At 46.8% G+C, this 14390-nt stretch overlaps 6 non-coding genes and 5 pseudogenes across 6 annotated transcripts; all 11 read right to left on the bottom strand.

Moving 5' to 3' along the window:
* Positions 1-7470: 7470 nt before the first annotated feature.
* On the bottom strand, positions 7471-7589 carry LOC135589539 (5S ribosomal RNA). Its single transcript, XR_010476946.1, has one exon. It is a non-coding gene; the product is annotated as a 5S ribosomal RNA (ribosomal RNA).
* A 544-nt stretch (positions 7590-8133) lies between these two features.
* On the bottom strand, positions 8134-8244 carry LOC135591142 (5S ribosomal RNA; annotated as a pseudogene).
* Positions 8245-8788: 544 nt separating this feature from the next.
* On the bottom strand, positions 8789-8907 carry LOC135589890 (5S ribosomal RNA). Its single transcript, XR_010477296.1, has one exon. It is a non-coding gene; the product is annotated as a 5S ribosomal RNA (ribosomal RNA).
* A 435-nt stretch (positions 8908-9342) lies between these two features.
* On the bottom strand, positions 9343-9461 carry LOC135589538 (5S ribosomal RNA). Its single transcript, XR_010476945.1, has one exon. It is a non-coding gene; the product is annotated as a 5S ribosomal RNA (ribosomal RNA).
* Positions 9462-10005: 544 nt separating this feature from the next.
* On the bottom strand, positions 10006-10116 carry LOC135591141 (5S ribosomal RNA; annotated as a pseudogene).
* A 544-nt stretch (positions 10117-10660) lies between these two features.
* Positions 10661-10771, bottom strand: LOC135591523 (5S ribosomal RNA; annotated as a pseudogene).
* A 544-nt stretch (positions 10772-11315) lies between these two features.
* On the bottom strand, positions 11316-11434 carry LOC135590088 (5S ribosomal RNA). Its single transcript, XR_010477494.1, has one exon. It is a non-coding gene; the product is annotated as a 5S ribosomal RNA (ribosomal RNA).
* A 544-nt stretch (positions 11435-11978) lies between these two features.
* Positions 11979-12097, bottom strand: LOC135589889 (5S ribosomal RNA). The gene has a single exon (XR_010477295.1). It is a non-coding gene; the product is annotated as a 5S ribosomal RNA (ribosomal RNA).
* Positions 12098-12521: 424 nt separating this feature from the next.
* Positions 12522-12640, bottom strand: LOC135589537 (5S ribosomal RNA). The gene has a single exon (XR_010476944.1). It is a non-coding gene; the product is annotated as a 5S ribosomal RNA (ribosomal RNA).
* Positions 12641-13184: 544 nt separating this feature from the next.
* On the bottom strand, positions 13185-13295 carry LOC135591139 (5S ribosomal RNA; annotated as a pseudogene).
* Positions 13296-13839: 544 nt separating this feature from the next.
* Positions 13840-13950, bottom strand: LOC135591138 (5S ribosomal RNA; annotated as a pseudogene).
* Positions 13951-14390: the final 440 nt, after the last annotated feature.

The raw sequence follows: 14390 nt of genomic DNA, 5'->3' as shown, positions 1-14390 counted from the left end.
TCCGATGCGTCAATCGCTTCTTCCGGCGAGTTTCCGGCCAACTTCCGTCGATCAACCGATAACCCTCGGTGATCCTTCTGCGGACATCCGGCATACTCCTGGACTTTGCGACGATCCACTTGGCGAGTTCTGACGAGCTTCGCTTGGCAAGCTTCTGGACTTCTCGGATCTGTCCTCGCTGAACCTCCGACGACCGTCCGAACTTCCGTCGAACTCTCGAACTCCCAACGTGATCATGATCTTGACTCCGGCGCAACACCTGCTGCTTGTCTTACTCTTATCGTAGTTAATCCTGCACACTTATCTCAACACATAGATTAGACAACAAATGACAATTGACTTCATCATCAAAATCCGAGATTCAACAATCTCCCCCTTTTTGATGATGACAATCAATTGATAATGGAGTTATCCTTAACTCCCCCTGTCTATATGCCATAGTTGAGATAAGTCAACCTTGAATTCAAGACTAAGAATTCAAGTGACGTATTGATAAGTTAGATCAGTTAAACTTATCAATACTCCCATCATGATACCTATCATGATGTATCTCTTCAAGGATGATGTCAAAGCTTGACATTCATCATCACGTTTGTATTATGGTGTTTGTAACTGTTCATCATGTAAACATATAAAGCTACGAAGGACTTTTTACATGATGCACACATTTGAGATTTTCTAGCAAGTTTGCATTTACTTCACAAAATAGGATATCAAATCAAGATATGATGCAAACTATAGCACATGTTCACATATCTCTTGGTGATGCAAGGATGGCATAACATTGTTTATAGCATCATTCAAGTATTTGCAACTATGACATAGATATGATGATGGCAGTTCAGCTATGACATAGTGTTTATCAATTCATATGTTTCTCCCCCTTTGTCATCAACAAAAAGCATGATAGCATTATCAAGCATATAAAGGAAGTCATGACACATATATCTTTTTATTATTTTTGCTTGACGGAGGAAAGTCATTTTTCAAAGAGTTTTCATAAGAGTGTACAAGAACATCCCATTTTTAGTATACAAACCGAAAAATGAACTTCTTACATGCATCTGGTTAAAAATATTTGTCACATAATTTGCAACATGTTATTTGATCAAGCGTTTGTCAAGGCATGTAATAGTAATAACATCCGAAAAATAATTTTAACTAGTTAAAGTATTCGGACAATTCAACATTCCTAATTCTCTTTTTATGTAATCAAATTGTTCTTCACATAGGGGTTTTGTAAAAATGTCAGCTAGTTGATGTTTAGTATCAATGAACTCTATGGTTACATCTTGATTAGAGACATGATCTCGTATAAAGTGATGTCTAATATCAATGTGTTTGAATCTTTTGATGTAGTAACACAATTATTTCAAGTGCAGCATTCTATCATATTGCATAGCAAGATTTTTATTTCAGCAAGTGTAGCATTGCATCACATGGTAAGATAGCAATCATATTAGCAACCATATCAATGTCATACTGCTGACTTATCAACTTACATTGGTATGTTGCTTCATATTTTTCAAGGCATAGGCTTTTAAACCTTTTTAGTTTCAGTGTAAAAACCGAGATAAACAACAAGAGATGTTTGCAAATATGCTTACACAAACAAAGATAACTATATGTACAGCATATCAGGTAACCATAAAGACAAAGTCCTTCATGAATAACATAAAGAGTTTACAACATCAGATGTTTATACAAGCTTATTCATGAAGTGGAAGATTAAAGTGCCTAAGTAAAGAGTCAAATTGTCGATGGATTTGCTGCAGCTCGGTTAGGATTTGATCTTGTTGAAGTTCAAGCCGTTCTTGTCTTTGTTCAAATCGGTCCATCCGAATCCCGATATCTTCGATGGATGATGTGTGAGTTTGCTCAACCGGATATGTTTCCTCAAAGGGACAGATCGGAGGAGAGTGGGTACTCCTAAAGACTGGGGTTTCCGACTCTGGTTCAGGTTCAGGTTCAGGCTGAGGGGGATCAGTTCTTCTAGGCATTCTAACCCAGTTACCGTTTTTATAGTGACATCTTAGTCGGTGAAGTAGATTTTTGTTTATTATGCTGAATCTATCTGATTTCATTACTTCTTCTTCTAGTGGTATTTGAATGTCGTAAGCTTTCATTATTCTAGTAATTATTCCACCATATGGGAGCATCATATCTTTCGTAGATAATTCCAACATGTTTTGTTGGATCAGATAGCCAAGACAAATGTCACGTCCTTTCATGATTAGGTACATAATTCCTAATTCCAATTGACTCACTTCATCATGATGGTATTGTTTAGGAAGAATTATACTAGTCATGATATGATGAAGTATCTTAGTGTTAAAGGGCAATAGATGTTCACAACTTTTAGGAATAGATTCTATGTTAGGATTGGCAAGGATTGTTCCTAAGGCTTCAACGTAGGATGTTTCAATAGTTTGTTCATCCCATGATCCTTTAAAGTAAAGTCCTATGCTTTTCATGGGAATACCTATCATATCACAAATGAATCTATCAGTGATTGAGATGTGTTGTCCTAAGAGATAGGTTGATATCCTTTCTTCATCATCTATTTGCATGTTGTTGTAAAACAATCTAACTAGTCTAGGATAAATGGGTTCGTTGATCTGCAAAATGGGAAGTAGATTTAGGTTTGCAAACCAATGGATAGTCTCTACATCTCTTAGTTCATTCAGATCTACGTATTTTCCCTTATTGATGCTTCTTAGTTCGAAGGAGAGAAATTTTTCAGCATGGATTTTGGAATCAAAAAGAGTGAGATCAAACTCTTCTACTACTCTCCTCTTTCCCTTGTCCCTTGAGGATCTTCTAGATCCCATTACTACTGCTGTTTAGAGGGATGATGATGAGCTAAGGTAAATGAAGAACAGAATTTTAAGAGCTTCTTAGAGAGTACCTTTGTGAAATCTTCAAGGGAAGGAAGGATTCTTGATGTTTTGCTCCGAAATGGGAGGTGTTTGGAAGGCTTAGAGGAGTGAAATGGGAATGGAGGAGACTTGGAAGAGTAGAGGAGAAAATGGGGGTGAGTTGTGGTCGGTTCCTTAGCCGGCCCTAGCGTGATTTTAAAGGGCAGAGCTGCTGGCGGTTGCACCTCTGGCTGGAGCGGTGCAACCTCTGGCAACCTGTGATAGCTGGAGGTGCCACCGCCAGCTGGAGAGGTGCCACCGCCTGCAGCAGGTGAGCACTTAAGATGATTTGATTAGGGAGCCTTTGCCTTGAGGAGAGTTTCAAACCAATTAATGATTTCGTATGAGTTTTTATTTAAGGAAGAAGCTCTTTGTAAGATAGATCTTTTAACGTGCATACGTATGTTTGTTTGGTATCCCTTTTAAGATCATGACATATTTAGTTTCTACAAGAATTGATTCGTAGATGAACGAGTTTTGAAAATCAGGGGGGTATCATATGTTTCTGATTGTATCGTATTTGTGATAACTTCCACTTGTTACTTAAGCGTTGCGAGTTCCTTTTTGATTGTTGGTTTATGACCATTGAGAGTCAAGGAGCAGAATATTATTTCTTGCTCCGGCCTAGACTTTTAATGTTTTTATAGGAAGGGATGATCTTTAGGAACCCATTTGCTTTTGGGTGCCTCATAAATAGATCTACATTTTCTATTATGTTGCATAGAGTTTATCATGGTTCCCTTAGGAACCCAAATTAATTTGTTTGGACTTATTTTCTTGAATGGACAACAATGTGTCTTGTGTCCAGATTTGCAACAAAAGTTGCACTTGGTTTGGTGTTGAACATGTAAGATGGGGCCTTTTACAAAGGTAGTTGGATTTCGGTGAGGACTCCTCACAAATCCAATCCCACTTCTTTTGGGAATGTGACCCTTGTTTGCAAGGATCATGTTTAATGACTTGCTACCAACCTCGAATTTCTTCAAGGTGTCCTTGAGTAGCAGGTTTTCTTTTTGCATAGTTTCTAAATCATGACATTTGATACATGAATTTAAACTATCATGATGTTCGACTTTTAACTTATCAAACTCACAGGTAAGACTATCATGCATCTTTTTCAGCAATTTATATTTTCTACTTATACTCTTGCATTCGTCAAATAAATCATTGAAAGCATTTAATAATTCATCGAAAGATAAATCAGCATCTTTTGAATTTGTTACCTCGTCTTCGATGGCCATTAAGGCGTAATGAGCAACTTGCTCGGTGTTGGACTCCTCTTCCTCAGATGCGCTCGAATCATCCCATGTTGCTTGGAGCGCCTTCTTCTTTGTTGTTCTTTTCTTGACTTGGGGACAATCACTTTTGTAGTGTCCCGGCTTTTTGCATTCATAGCAGATCACTTGGTCCTTTTTGGGTTCAAGTTTATTTTTTGCATCATTCTTAAATTTGTTTCTTTTAAAGAACTTTTTAAACTTTCTTGTTAGTAGTGCCAAGTCATCATCACAGTCCTCATCACTTGAGTTTTCTCTCAAGTGGCATTCTGACGTTTTGAGTGCCATATCCTTCCTGTTCTTTGGAAGGATGTCTTCTTGCTCTTCATGAGCTTTACAAGTCATTTCATAGGTCATTAGTGACCCGATTAGTTCTTCAAGAGGGAAATTTCGCAGATCTTTTGCCTCTTGAATAGCGGTGACTTTAGGATCCCAACTCTTAGGAAGGGATCTTAGTATCTTATTAACAAGCTCAAAATCCGAAAAGCTCTTTCCGAGTCCTTTTAAACCGTTGACGACATCCGTGAAACGGGTAAACATGTCGCCAATGGTTTCACTCGGTTTCATCCGAAAGAGTTCGAAAGAGTGTAACAGCAAATTGATTTTTGACTCTTTTACTCTACTTGTGCCCTCATGGGTCACTTCGAGTGTGTGCCAAATATCAAATGCAGTTTCACAAGTTGAAACACGGTTAAACTCGTTTTTATCGAGTGCACAAAATAAGGCATTCATAGCCTTTGCATTTAGAGCGAAAGCCTTCTTCTCCAAATCATTCCAATCGATCATTGGAAGAGAAGACTTTGAAAAACCATTCTCGACAAGATTCCATAATTCAAAATCCATAGAAATAAGAAAGATCCTCATTCGGGTTTTCCAGTAGGTGTAGTCCGTCCCATTAAACATGGGTGGACGTGTAATAGAATGGCCCTCTTGGTTTCCGGCGTAAGCCATCTCTCTTGGGTTTTAATCCTTTTGAGAGTTAACCGGGCTCTGATACCAATTGTTAGGATCGAGAGCACTAAGAGGGGGGGGGGTGAATTAGTGCAGCGGAAATCTTACAGCAATTTAAAAGCTAAAGCTGCGTTCGTCCGATAAAAAATGATTTCGATATAAAAGCAGAATCACAGTGCAGTTTGCGTCTAAGCGCAGTTTTGCGTCTAAGCGCAGTTTGCGTCTAAACACAGTTTGCGTCTAAGCGCAGTTTGCGTCTAAGCACAGTTTGCGTCTAAGCGCAGTTTGCGTCTAAACTCAGTTTTACGTTCAAACGCAGTTTTACGTCAAAACGCAGATTTACGTCTAAACGTAGTTTTACGTCTAAACGCAGATTTACGTCTAAACTCAGATTTACGTCTAAATGTAGTTTTGCGTTTAAAAGCAGTTTTGAACCTTGAAAAGCGTTTTACGTAGAAAGCAATTTGCAGTTATAAATGGAGTCCGAATGTAAGCGTAAACTGCAGTGTGAAGATCGTACGAAAACACGATTTACGTTTGAATGCAGATTCTGAAAGAACAGCACTTAGAACTTGTTCGTGAAAGCGCAGAGAGCAGTAGTAATGGAGGAGGTTTGCAGTAATGATAAAGTGCTCAAAAATAAACGCAAACCAGAGATTTAGAGTGGTTCGGTCAGCCTTGACCTACTCCACTTTTGGCTTCCTCCACCGACGAGGTTGCCGACGTCAACTAGCTGCCTTCCTTCAATGGGCGAAGGCTAACTGCCCTTTTACAGTTTCTCTCCTTTTGACAGGCTCAGGAGACAACCTTTACAGATCCTTTCTCTCCTCTCTTTACAACTCAAGACTTGAAGAACAGAAGGAGGAGAACTTTAGGACTTTACACAAATTTGAGCTCTTAGAATCACTGAAAAGATCAAGAATTCGGTGTGGATCTATATCTTTTCAGTGCTGAATGGGTGGGGTATTTATAGGCCCCAACCCAGTTCAAATTTGGAGCTCAAAACGATCAAATCGATCAAATCCCAGAATTCTGGGATCAGGCGGTTGCACCTCTTGACTGGAGAGGTGGCACCGCCTGGCAGAGCTCGAAGACTGAGCTCAGGCGATTGCTTCTCTCTGCCAGAGCTCGAAGACTGAGCTCGGTGATTGCATCACCTGGCAGAGCTCGAAGACTGAGCTTGGTGATTGCATCACCTGGCAGAGCTCTAAACTGAGCTCGGTGGTTGCATCACCTGGCAGAGCTCCAAACTGAGCTCAGGCTGATGCACCTCTCTGCCAGAGCTCGAAGACTGAGCTCGGTGATTGCATCACCTGGCAGGGCTCGAGACTGAGCTCAGGCTGATGCACCTCTCTGCCAGAGCTCGAAGACTGAGCTTGGTGGTTGCATCGCCTGGCAGAGCTCGAAACTTGAGCTCTGGCGGTGCTACCTCTTGGCAGAGGAGGTTGCACCGCCCAGTCTAGCTCGTAGACTGAGCTCTGGGCGGTTGCACCTCTCGGCTGGGGCGGTTGCACCTCCCAGCCTCGCAGCCCTGGCGGTTGCACCTCCTGGCTGGGGCGGTTGCACCTCCCAACCCCACAGCCCAGGCGGTTGCACCTCCTGGCTGGGGCGGTTGCACCTCCTGGTGCAATCAGGGTCTGAATGGTTCACTCCATTCGGCCCACTTTGAATCTTTTCAGGGGCCCAATTGCCCCAAGATTAAGCTAATGGGATCACCTCCCATTTTCATGCTTAATCATCATGCTAACTACGATTAACTCTAAGACAACTTCTGCAGCTTTGCTCCGATGCGTCAATCGCTTCTTCCGGCGAGTTTCCGGCCAACTTCCGTCGATCAACCGATAACCCTCGGTGATCCTTCTGCGGACATCCGGCATACTCCTGGACTTTGCGACGATCCACTTGGCGAGTTCTGACGAGCTTCGCTTGGCAAGCTTCTGGACTTCTCGGATCTGTCCTCGCTGAACCTCCGACGACCGTCCGAACTTCCGTCGAACTCTCGAACTCCCAACGTGATCATGATCTTGACTCCGGCGCAACACCTGCTGCTTGTCTTACTCTTATCGTAGTTAATCCTGCACACTTATCTCAACACATAGATTAGACAACAAATGACAATTGACTTCATCATCAAAATCCGAGATTCAACACCTAGAACCATGTCAGGTCATTGTATGTTTTATGAAGAAATTTTTAGATGATGATTTCATTATTCTCCTGCTATATATATGTTAATGACATATTTATTGTTGGCCAGAATGCTAGAAAAATTGAAAAGCTTAAAAGAGAGTTTTAAGTAACTCTTTTGGCCGCTCGGGGCGCAAAAAGGAGTGCAACACTAGGACTTCCCAGGGGGTCACCCATCCTAGTACTACTCTCGCCCAAGCAGGCTTAACTTCGGAGTTCTGATGGGATCCGGTGCTTTAGTGCTGGTATGATCGCACTCGTTTTGTGTGCGTCGTCCCTCGCCTTTGTGCACGTCGCGGACGGCGCATCGACGACCGGAGCCCCGAAACCTCTCGAACGATCTCGGAATCGCCATTGTCGGATCCCTCCGATGCCCACGAGGCCGGCCGCGTACCGGACACGGCAAGCGCGTGCCGAAACCATCGGGACTTTCTCGAACGAACTCGGAATCGCTATTGCGGCCCCATTCCGGAAAGCTCTCTCCGAGCCCCACGAGACTGACTGCGTAGCGGTCACGGCAAATTCCGAGGCCCCAAACCATCGCCTCGGAGGTCGACAGGAGAGGTTTTGGCCGCTCGGGGCGCAAAAAGGAGTGCAACACGAGGACTTCCCAAGGGGTCACCCATCCTAGAACCATGTCTGGTCATTGTATGTTTTATGAAGAAAATTTTAGATGATGATTTCATTATTCTCCTGCTATATATATGTTAATGACATATTTATTGTTGGCCAGAATGCTAGAAAAATTGAAAAGCTTAAAAGAGAGTTTTAAGTAAGTCTTTTGGCCGCTCGGGGCCCAAAAAGGAGTGCAACACGAGGACTTCCCAGGGGGTCACCCATCCTAGTACTACTCTCGCCCAAGCACGCTTAACTTCGGAGTTCTGATGGGATCCGGTGCTGGTATGATCGCACTCGTTTTTTGTGCGTCGTCCCTCGCCTTTGTGCACGTCGCGGACGGCGCATCGACGACCGGAGCCCCGAAACCTCTCAAACGATCTCGGAATCGCCATTGTCGGATCCCTCCGATGCCCACGAGGCCGACCGCGTACCGGACACGGCAAGCGCGCGCCGAAACCATCGGGACTTTCTCGAACGAACTCGGAATCGCTATTGCGGCCCCATTCCGGAAAGCTCTCTCCGAGCCCCACGAGACTGACTGCGTAGCGGTCACGGCAAATTCCGAGGCCCCAAACCATCGCCTCGGAGGTCGACGGGAGAGGTTTTGGCCGCTCGGGGCGCAAAAAGTAGTGCAACACGAGGACTTCCCAGGGGGTCAGCCATTCTAGAACCATGTCTGGTCATTGTATGTTTTATGAAGAAATTTTTAGATGATGATTTCATTATTCTCTTGCTATATATATGTTAATGACATATTTATTGTTGGCCAGAATGCTAGAAAAATTGAAAAGCTTAAAAGAGAGTTTTAAGTAAGTCTTTTGGCCGCTCGGGGCCCAAAAAGGAGTGCAACACGAGGACTTCCCAGGGGGTCACCCATCCTAGTACTACTCTCGCACAAGCACGCTTAACTTTGGAGTTCTGATGGAATCCGGTGCTTTAGTGCAGATATGATCGCACTCTTTTTGTGTGCGTCGTCCCTCGCCTTTGTGCACGTCGCGGACGGCGCATCGACGACGGGACTTTCTCGAACGAACTCGGAATCGCTATTGCGGCCCCATTCCGGAAAGCTCTCTCCGAGCCCCACGAGACTGACTGCGTAGCGGTCACGGCAAATTCCGAGGCCCAAAACCATCGCCTCGGAGGTCGACGGGAGAGGTTTTGGCCGCTCGGGGCGCAAAAAGTAGTGCAACACGAGGACTTCCCAGGGGGTCACCCATCCTAGAACCATGTCTGGTCATTGTATGTTTTATGAAGAAATTTTTAGATGATGATTTCATTATTCTCCTGCTATATATATGTTAATGACATATTTATTGTTGGCCAGAATGCTAGAAAAATTGAAAAGCTTAAAAGAGAGTTTTAAGTAAGTCTTTTGGCCGCTCGGGGCGCAAAAAGGAGTGCAACACTAGGACTTCCCAGGGGGTCACCCATCCTAGTACTACTCTCGCCCAAGCAGGCTTAACTTCGGAGTTCTGATGGGATCCGGTGCTTTAGTGCTGGTATGATCGCACTCGTTTTGTGTGCGTCGTCCCTCGCCTTTGTGCACGTCGCGGACGGCGCATCGACGACCGGAGCCCCGAAACCTCTCGAACGATCTCGGAATCGCCATTGTCGGATCCCTCCGATGCCCACGAGGCCGACCGCGTACCGGACACGGCAAGCGCGCGCCGAAACCATCGGGACTTTCTCGAACGAACTCGGAATCGCTATTGCGGCCCCATTCCGGAAAGCTCTCTCCGAGCCCCACGAGACTGACTGCGTAGCGGTCACGGCAAATTCCGAGGCCCCAAACCATCGCCTCGGAGGTCGACAGGAGAGGTTTTGGCCGCTCGGGGCGCAAAAAGGAGTGCAACACGAGGACTTCCCAAGGGGTCACCCATCCTAGAACCATGTCTGGTCATTGTATGTTTTATGAAGAAATTTTTAGATGATGATTTCATTATTCTCCTGCTATATATATGTTAATGACATATTTATTGTTGGCCAGAATGCTAGAAAAATTGAAAAGCTTAAAAGAGAGTTTTAAGTAAGTCTTTTGGCCGCTCGGGGCCCAAAAAGGAGTGCAACACGAGGACTTCCCAGGGGGTCACCCATCCTAGTACTACTCTCGCCCAAGCACGCTTAACTTCGGAGTTCTGATGGGATCCGGTGCTGGTATGATCGCACTCGTTTTTTGTGCGTCGTCCCTCGCCTTTGTGCACGTCGCGGACGGCGCATCGACGACCGGAGCCCCGAAACCTCTCAAACGATCTCGGAATCGCCATTGTCGGATCCCTCCGATGCCCACGAGGCCGACCGCGTACCGGACACGGCAAGCGCGCGCCGAAACCATCGGGACTTTCTCGAACGAACTCGGAATCGCTATTGCGGCCCCATTCCGGAAAGCTCTCTCCGAGCCCCACGAGACTGACTGCGTAGCGGTCACGGCAAATTCCGAGGCCCCAAACCATCGCCTCGGAGGTCGACAGGAGAGGTTTTGGCCGCTCGGGGCGCAAAAAGGAGTGCAACACGAGGACTTCCCAAGGGGTCACCCATCCTAGAACCATGTCTGGTCATTGTATGTTTTATGAAGAAATTTTTAGATGATGATTTCATTATTCTCCTGCTATATATATGTTAATGACATATTTATTGTTGGCCAGAATGCTAGAAAAATTGAAAAGCTTAAAAGAGAGTTTTAAGTAAGTCTTTTGGCCGCTCGGGGCCCAAAAAGGAGTGCAACACGAGGACTTCCCAGGGGGTCACCCATCCTAGTACTACTCTCGCCCAAGCACGCTTAACTTCGGAGTTCTGATGGGATCCGGTGCTGGTATGATCGCACTGGTTTTTTGTGCGTCGTCCCTCGCCTTTGTGCACGTCGCGGACGGCGCATCGACGACCGGAGCCCCGAAACCTCTCAAACGATCTCGGAATCGCCATTGTCGGATCCCTCCGATGCCCACGAGGCCGACCGCGTACCGGACACGGCAAGCGCGCGCCGAAACCATCGGGACTTTCTCGAACGAACTCGGAATCGCTATTGCGGCCCCATTCCGGAAAGCTCTCTCCGAGCCCCACGAGACTGACTGCGTAGCGGTCACGGCAAATTCCGAGGCCCAAAACCATCGCCTCGGAGGTCGACGGGAGAGGTTTTGGCCGCTCGGGGCGCAAAAAGTAGTGCAACACGAGGACTTCCCAGGGGGTCACCCATTCTAGAACCATGTCTGGTCATTGTATGTTTTATGAAGAAATTTTTAGATGATGATTTCATTATTCTCCTGCTATATATATGTTAATGACATATTTATTGTTGGCCAGAATGCTAGAAAAATTGAAAAGCTTAAAAGAGAGTTTTAAGTAAGTCTTTTGGCCGCTCGGGGCCCAAAAAGGAGTGCAACACGAGGACTTCCCAGGGGGTCACTCATCCTAGTACTACTCTCGCCCAAGCAGGCTTAACTTCGGAGTTCTGATGGGATCCGGTGCTTTAGTGCTAGTATGATCGCACTCGTTTTGTGTGCGTCGTCCCTCGCCTTTGTGCACGTCGCGGACGGCGCATCGACGACCGGAGCCCCGAAACCTCTCGAACGATCTCGGAATCGCCATTGTCGGATCCCTCCGATGCCCACGAGGCCGACCGCGTACCGGACACGGCAAGCGCGCGCCGAAACCATCGGGACTTTCTCGAACGAACTCGGAATCGCTATTGCGGCCCCATTCCGGAAAGCTCTCTCCGAGCCCCACGAGACTGACTGCGTAGCGGTCACGGCAAATTCCGAGGCCCCAAACCATCGCCTCGGAGGTCGACAGGAGAGGTTTTGGCCGCTCGGGGCGCAAAAAGGAGTGCAACACGAGGACTTCCCAGGGGGTCATCCATCCTAGAACCATGTCTTATCATTGTATGTTTTATGAAGAAATTTTTAGATGATGATTTCATTATTCTCCTGCTATATATATGTTAATGACATATTTATTGTTGGCCAGAATGCTAGAAAAATTGAAAAGCTTAAAAGAGAGTTTTAAGTAAGTCTTTTGGCCGCTCGGGGCCCAAAACGGAGTGCAACACGAGGACTTCCCAGGGGGTCACCCATCCTAGTACTACTCTCGCACAAGCACGCTTAACTTTGGAGTTCTGATGGAATCCGGTGCTTTAGTGCAGATATGATCGCACTCGTTTTGTGTGCGTCGTCCCTCGCCTTTGTGCACGTCGCGGACGGCGCATCGACGTCGAACGAACTCGGAATCGCTATTGCGGCCCCATTCCGGAAAGCTCTCTCCGAGCCCCACGAGACTGACTGCATAGCGGTCACGGTAAATTCCGAGGCCCAAAACCATCGCCTCGGAGGTCGACGGGAGAGGTTTTGGCCGCTCGGGGCGCAAAAAGTAGTGCAACACGAGGACTTCCCAGGGGGTCACCCATCCTAGAACCATGTCTGGTCATTGTATGTTTTATGAAGAAATTTTTAGATGATGATTTCATTATTCTCCTGCTATATATATGTTAATGACATATTTATTGTTGGCCAGAATGCTAGAAAAATTGAAAAGCTTAAAAGAGAGTTTTAAGTAAGTCTTTTGGCCGCTCGGGGCGCAAAAAGGAGTGCAACACTAGGACTTCCCAGGGGGTCACCCATCCTAGTACTACTCTCGCCCAAGCAGGCTTAACTTCGGAGTTCTGATGGGATCCGGTGCTTTAGTGCTGGTATGATCGCACTCGTTTTGTGTGCGTCGTCCCTCGCCTTTGTGCACGTCGCGGACGGCGCATCGACGACCGGAGCCCCGAAACCTCTCGAACGATCTCGGAATCGCCATTGTCGGATCCCTCCGATGCCCACGAGGCCGACCGCGTACCGGACACGGCAAGCGCGCGCCGAAACCATCGGGACTTTCTCGAACGAACTCGGAATCGCTATTGCGGCCCCATTCCGGAAAGCTCTCTCCGAGCCCCACGAGACTGACTGCGTAGCGGTCACGGCAAATTCCGAGGCCCCAAACCATCGCCTCGGAGGTCGACAGGAGAGGTTTTGGCCGCTCGGGGCGCAAAAAGGAGTGCAACACGAGGACTTCCCAAGGGGTCACCCATCCTAGAACCATGTCTGGTCATTGTATGTTTTATGAAGAAATTTTTAGATGATGATTTCATTATTCTCCTGCTATATATATGTTAATGACATATTTATTGTTGGCCAGAATGCTAGAAAAATTGAAAAGCTTAAAAGAGAGTTTTAAGTAAGTCTTTTGGCCGCTCGGGGCCCAAAAAGGAGTGCAACACGAGGACTTCCCAGGGGGTCACCCATCCTAGTACTACTCTCGCCCAAGCACGCTTAACTTCGGAGTTCTGATGGGATCCGGTGCTGGTATGATCGCACTCGTTTTTTGTGCGTCGTCCCTCGCCTTTGTGCACGTCGCGGACGGCGCATCGACGACCGGAGCCCCGAAACCTCTCAAACGATCTCGGAATCGCCATTGTCGGATCCCTCCGATGCCCACGAGGCCGACCGCGTACCGGACACGGCAAGCGCGCGCCGAAACCATCGGGACTTTCTCGAACGAACTCGGAATCGCTATTGCGGCCCCATTCCGGAAAGCTCTCTCCGAGCCCCACGAGACTGACTGCGTAGCGGTCACGGCAAATTCCGAGGCCCCAAACCATCGCCTCGGAGGTCGACAGGAGAGGTTTTGGCCGCTCGGGGCGCAAAAAGGAGTGCAACACGAGGACTTCCCAGGGGGTCATCCATCCTAGAACCATGTCTTATCATTGTATGTTTTATGAAGAAATTTTTAGATGATGATTTCATTATTCTCCTGCTATATATATGTTAATGACATATTTATTGTTGGCCAGAATGCTAGAAAAATTGATAAGCTTAAAAGAGAGTTTTAAGTAAGTCTTTTGGCCGCTCGGGGCCCAAAAAGGAGTGCAACACGAGGACTTCCCAGGGGGTCACCCATCCTAGTACTACTCTCGCCCAAGCACGCTTAACTTCGGAGTTCTGATGGGATCCGGTGCTGGTATGATCGCACTCGTTTTTTGTGCGTCGTCCCTCGCCTTTGTGCACGTCGCGGACGGCGCATCGACGACCGGAGCCCCGAAACCTCTCAAACGATCTCGGAATCGCCATTGTCGGATCCCTCCGATGCCCACGAGGCCGACCGCGTACCGGACACGGCAAGCGCGCGCCGAAACCATCGGGACTTTCTCGAACGAACTCGGAATCGCTATTGCGGCCCCATTCCGGAAAGCTCTCTCCGAGCCCCACGAGACTGACTGCGTAGCGGTCACGGCAAATTCCGAGGCCCAAAACCATCGCCTCGGAGGTCGACGGGAGAGGTTTTGGCCGCTCGGGGCGCAAAAAGTAGTGCAACACGAGGACTTCCCAGGGGGTCACCCATTCTAGAACCATGTCTGGTCATTGTATGTTTTATGAAGAAATTTTTAGATGATGATTTCATTATTCTCCTGGTA

Source organism: Musa acuminata, chromosome BXJ1-8 (genome assembly GCF_036884655.1).
Source record: "Musa acuminata AAA Group cultivar baxijiao chromosome BXJ1-8, Cavendish_Baxijiao_AAA, whole genome shotgun sequence".
Lineage (NCBI taxonomy): Eukaryota > Viridiplantae > Streptophyta > Magnoliopsida > Zingiberales > Musaceae > Musa > Musa acuminata.
This window is presented reverse-complemented; position numbering and strand designations above follow the sequence as displayed.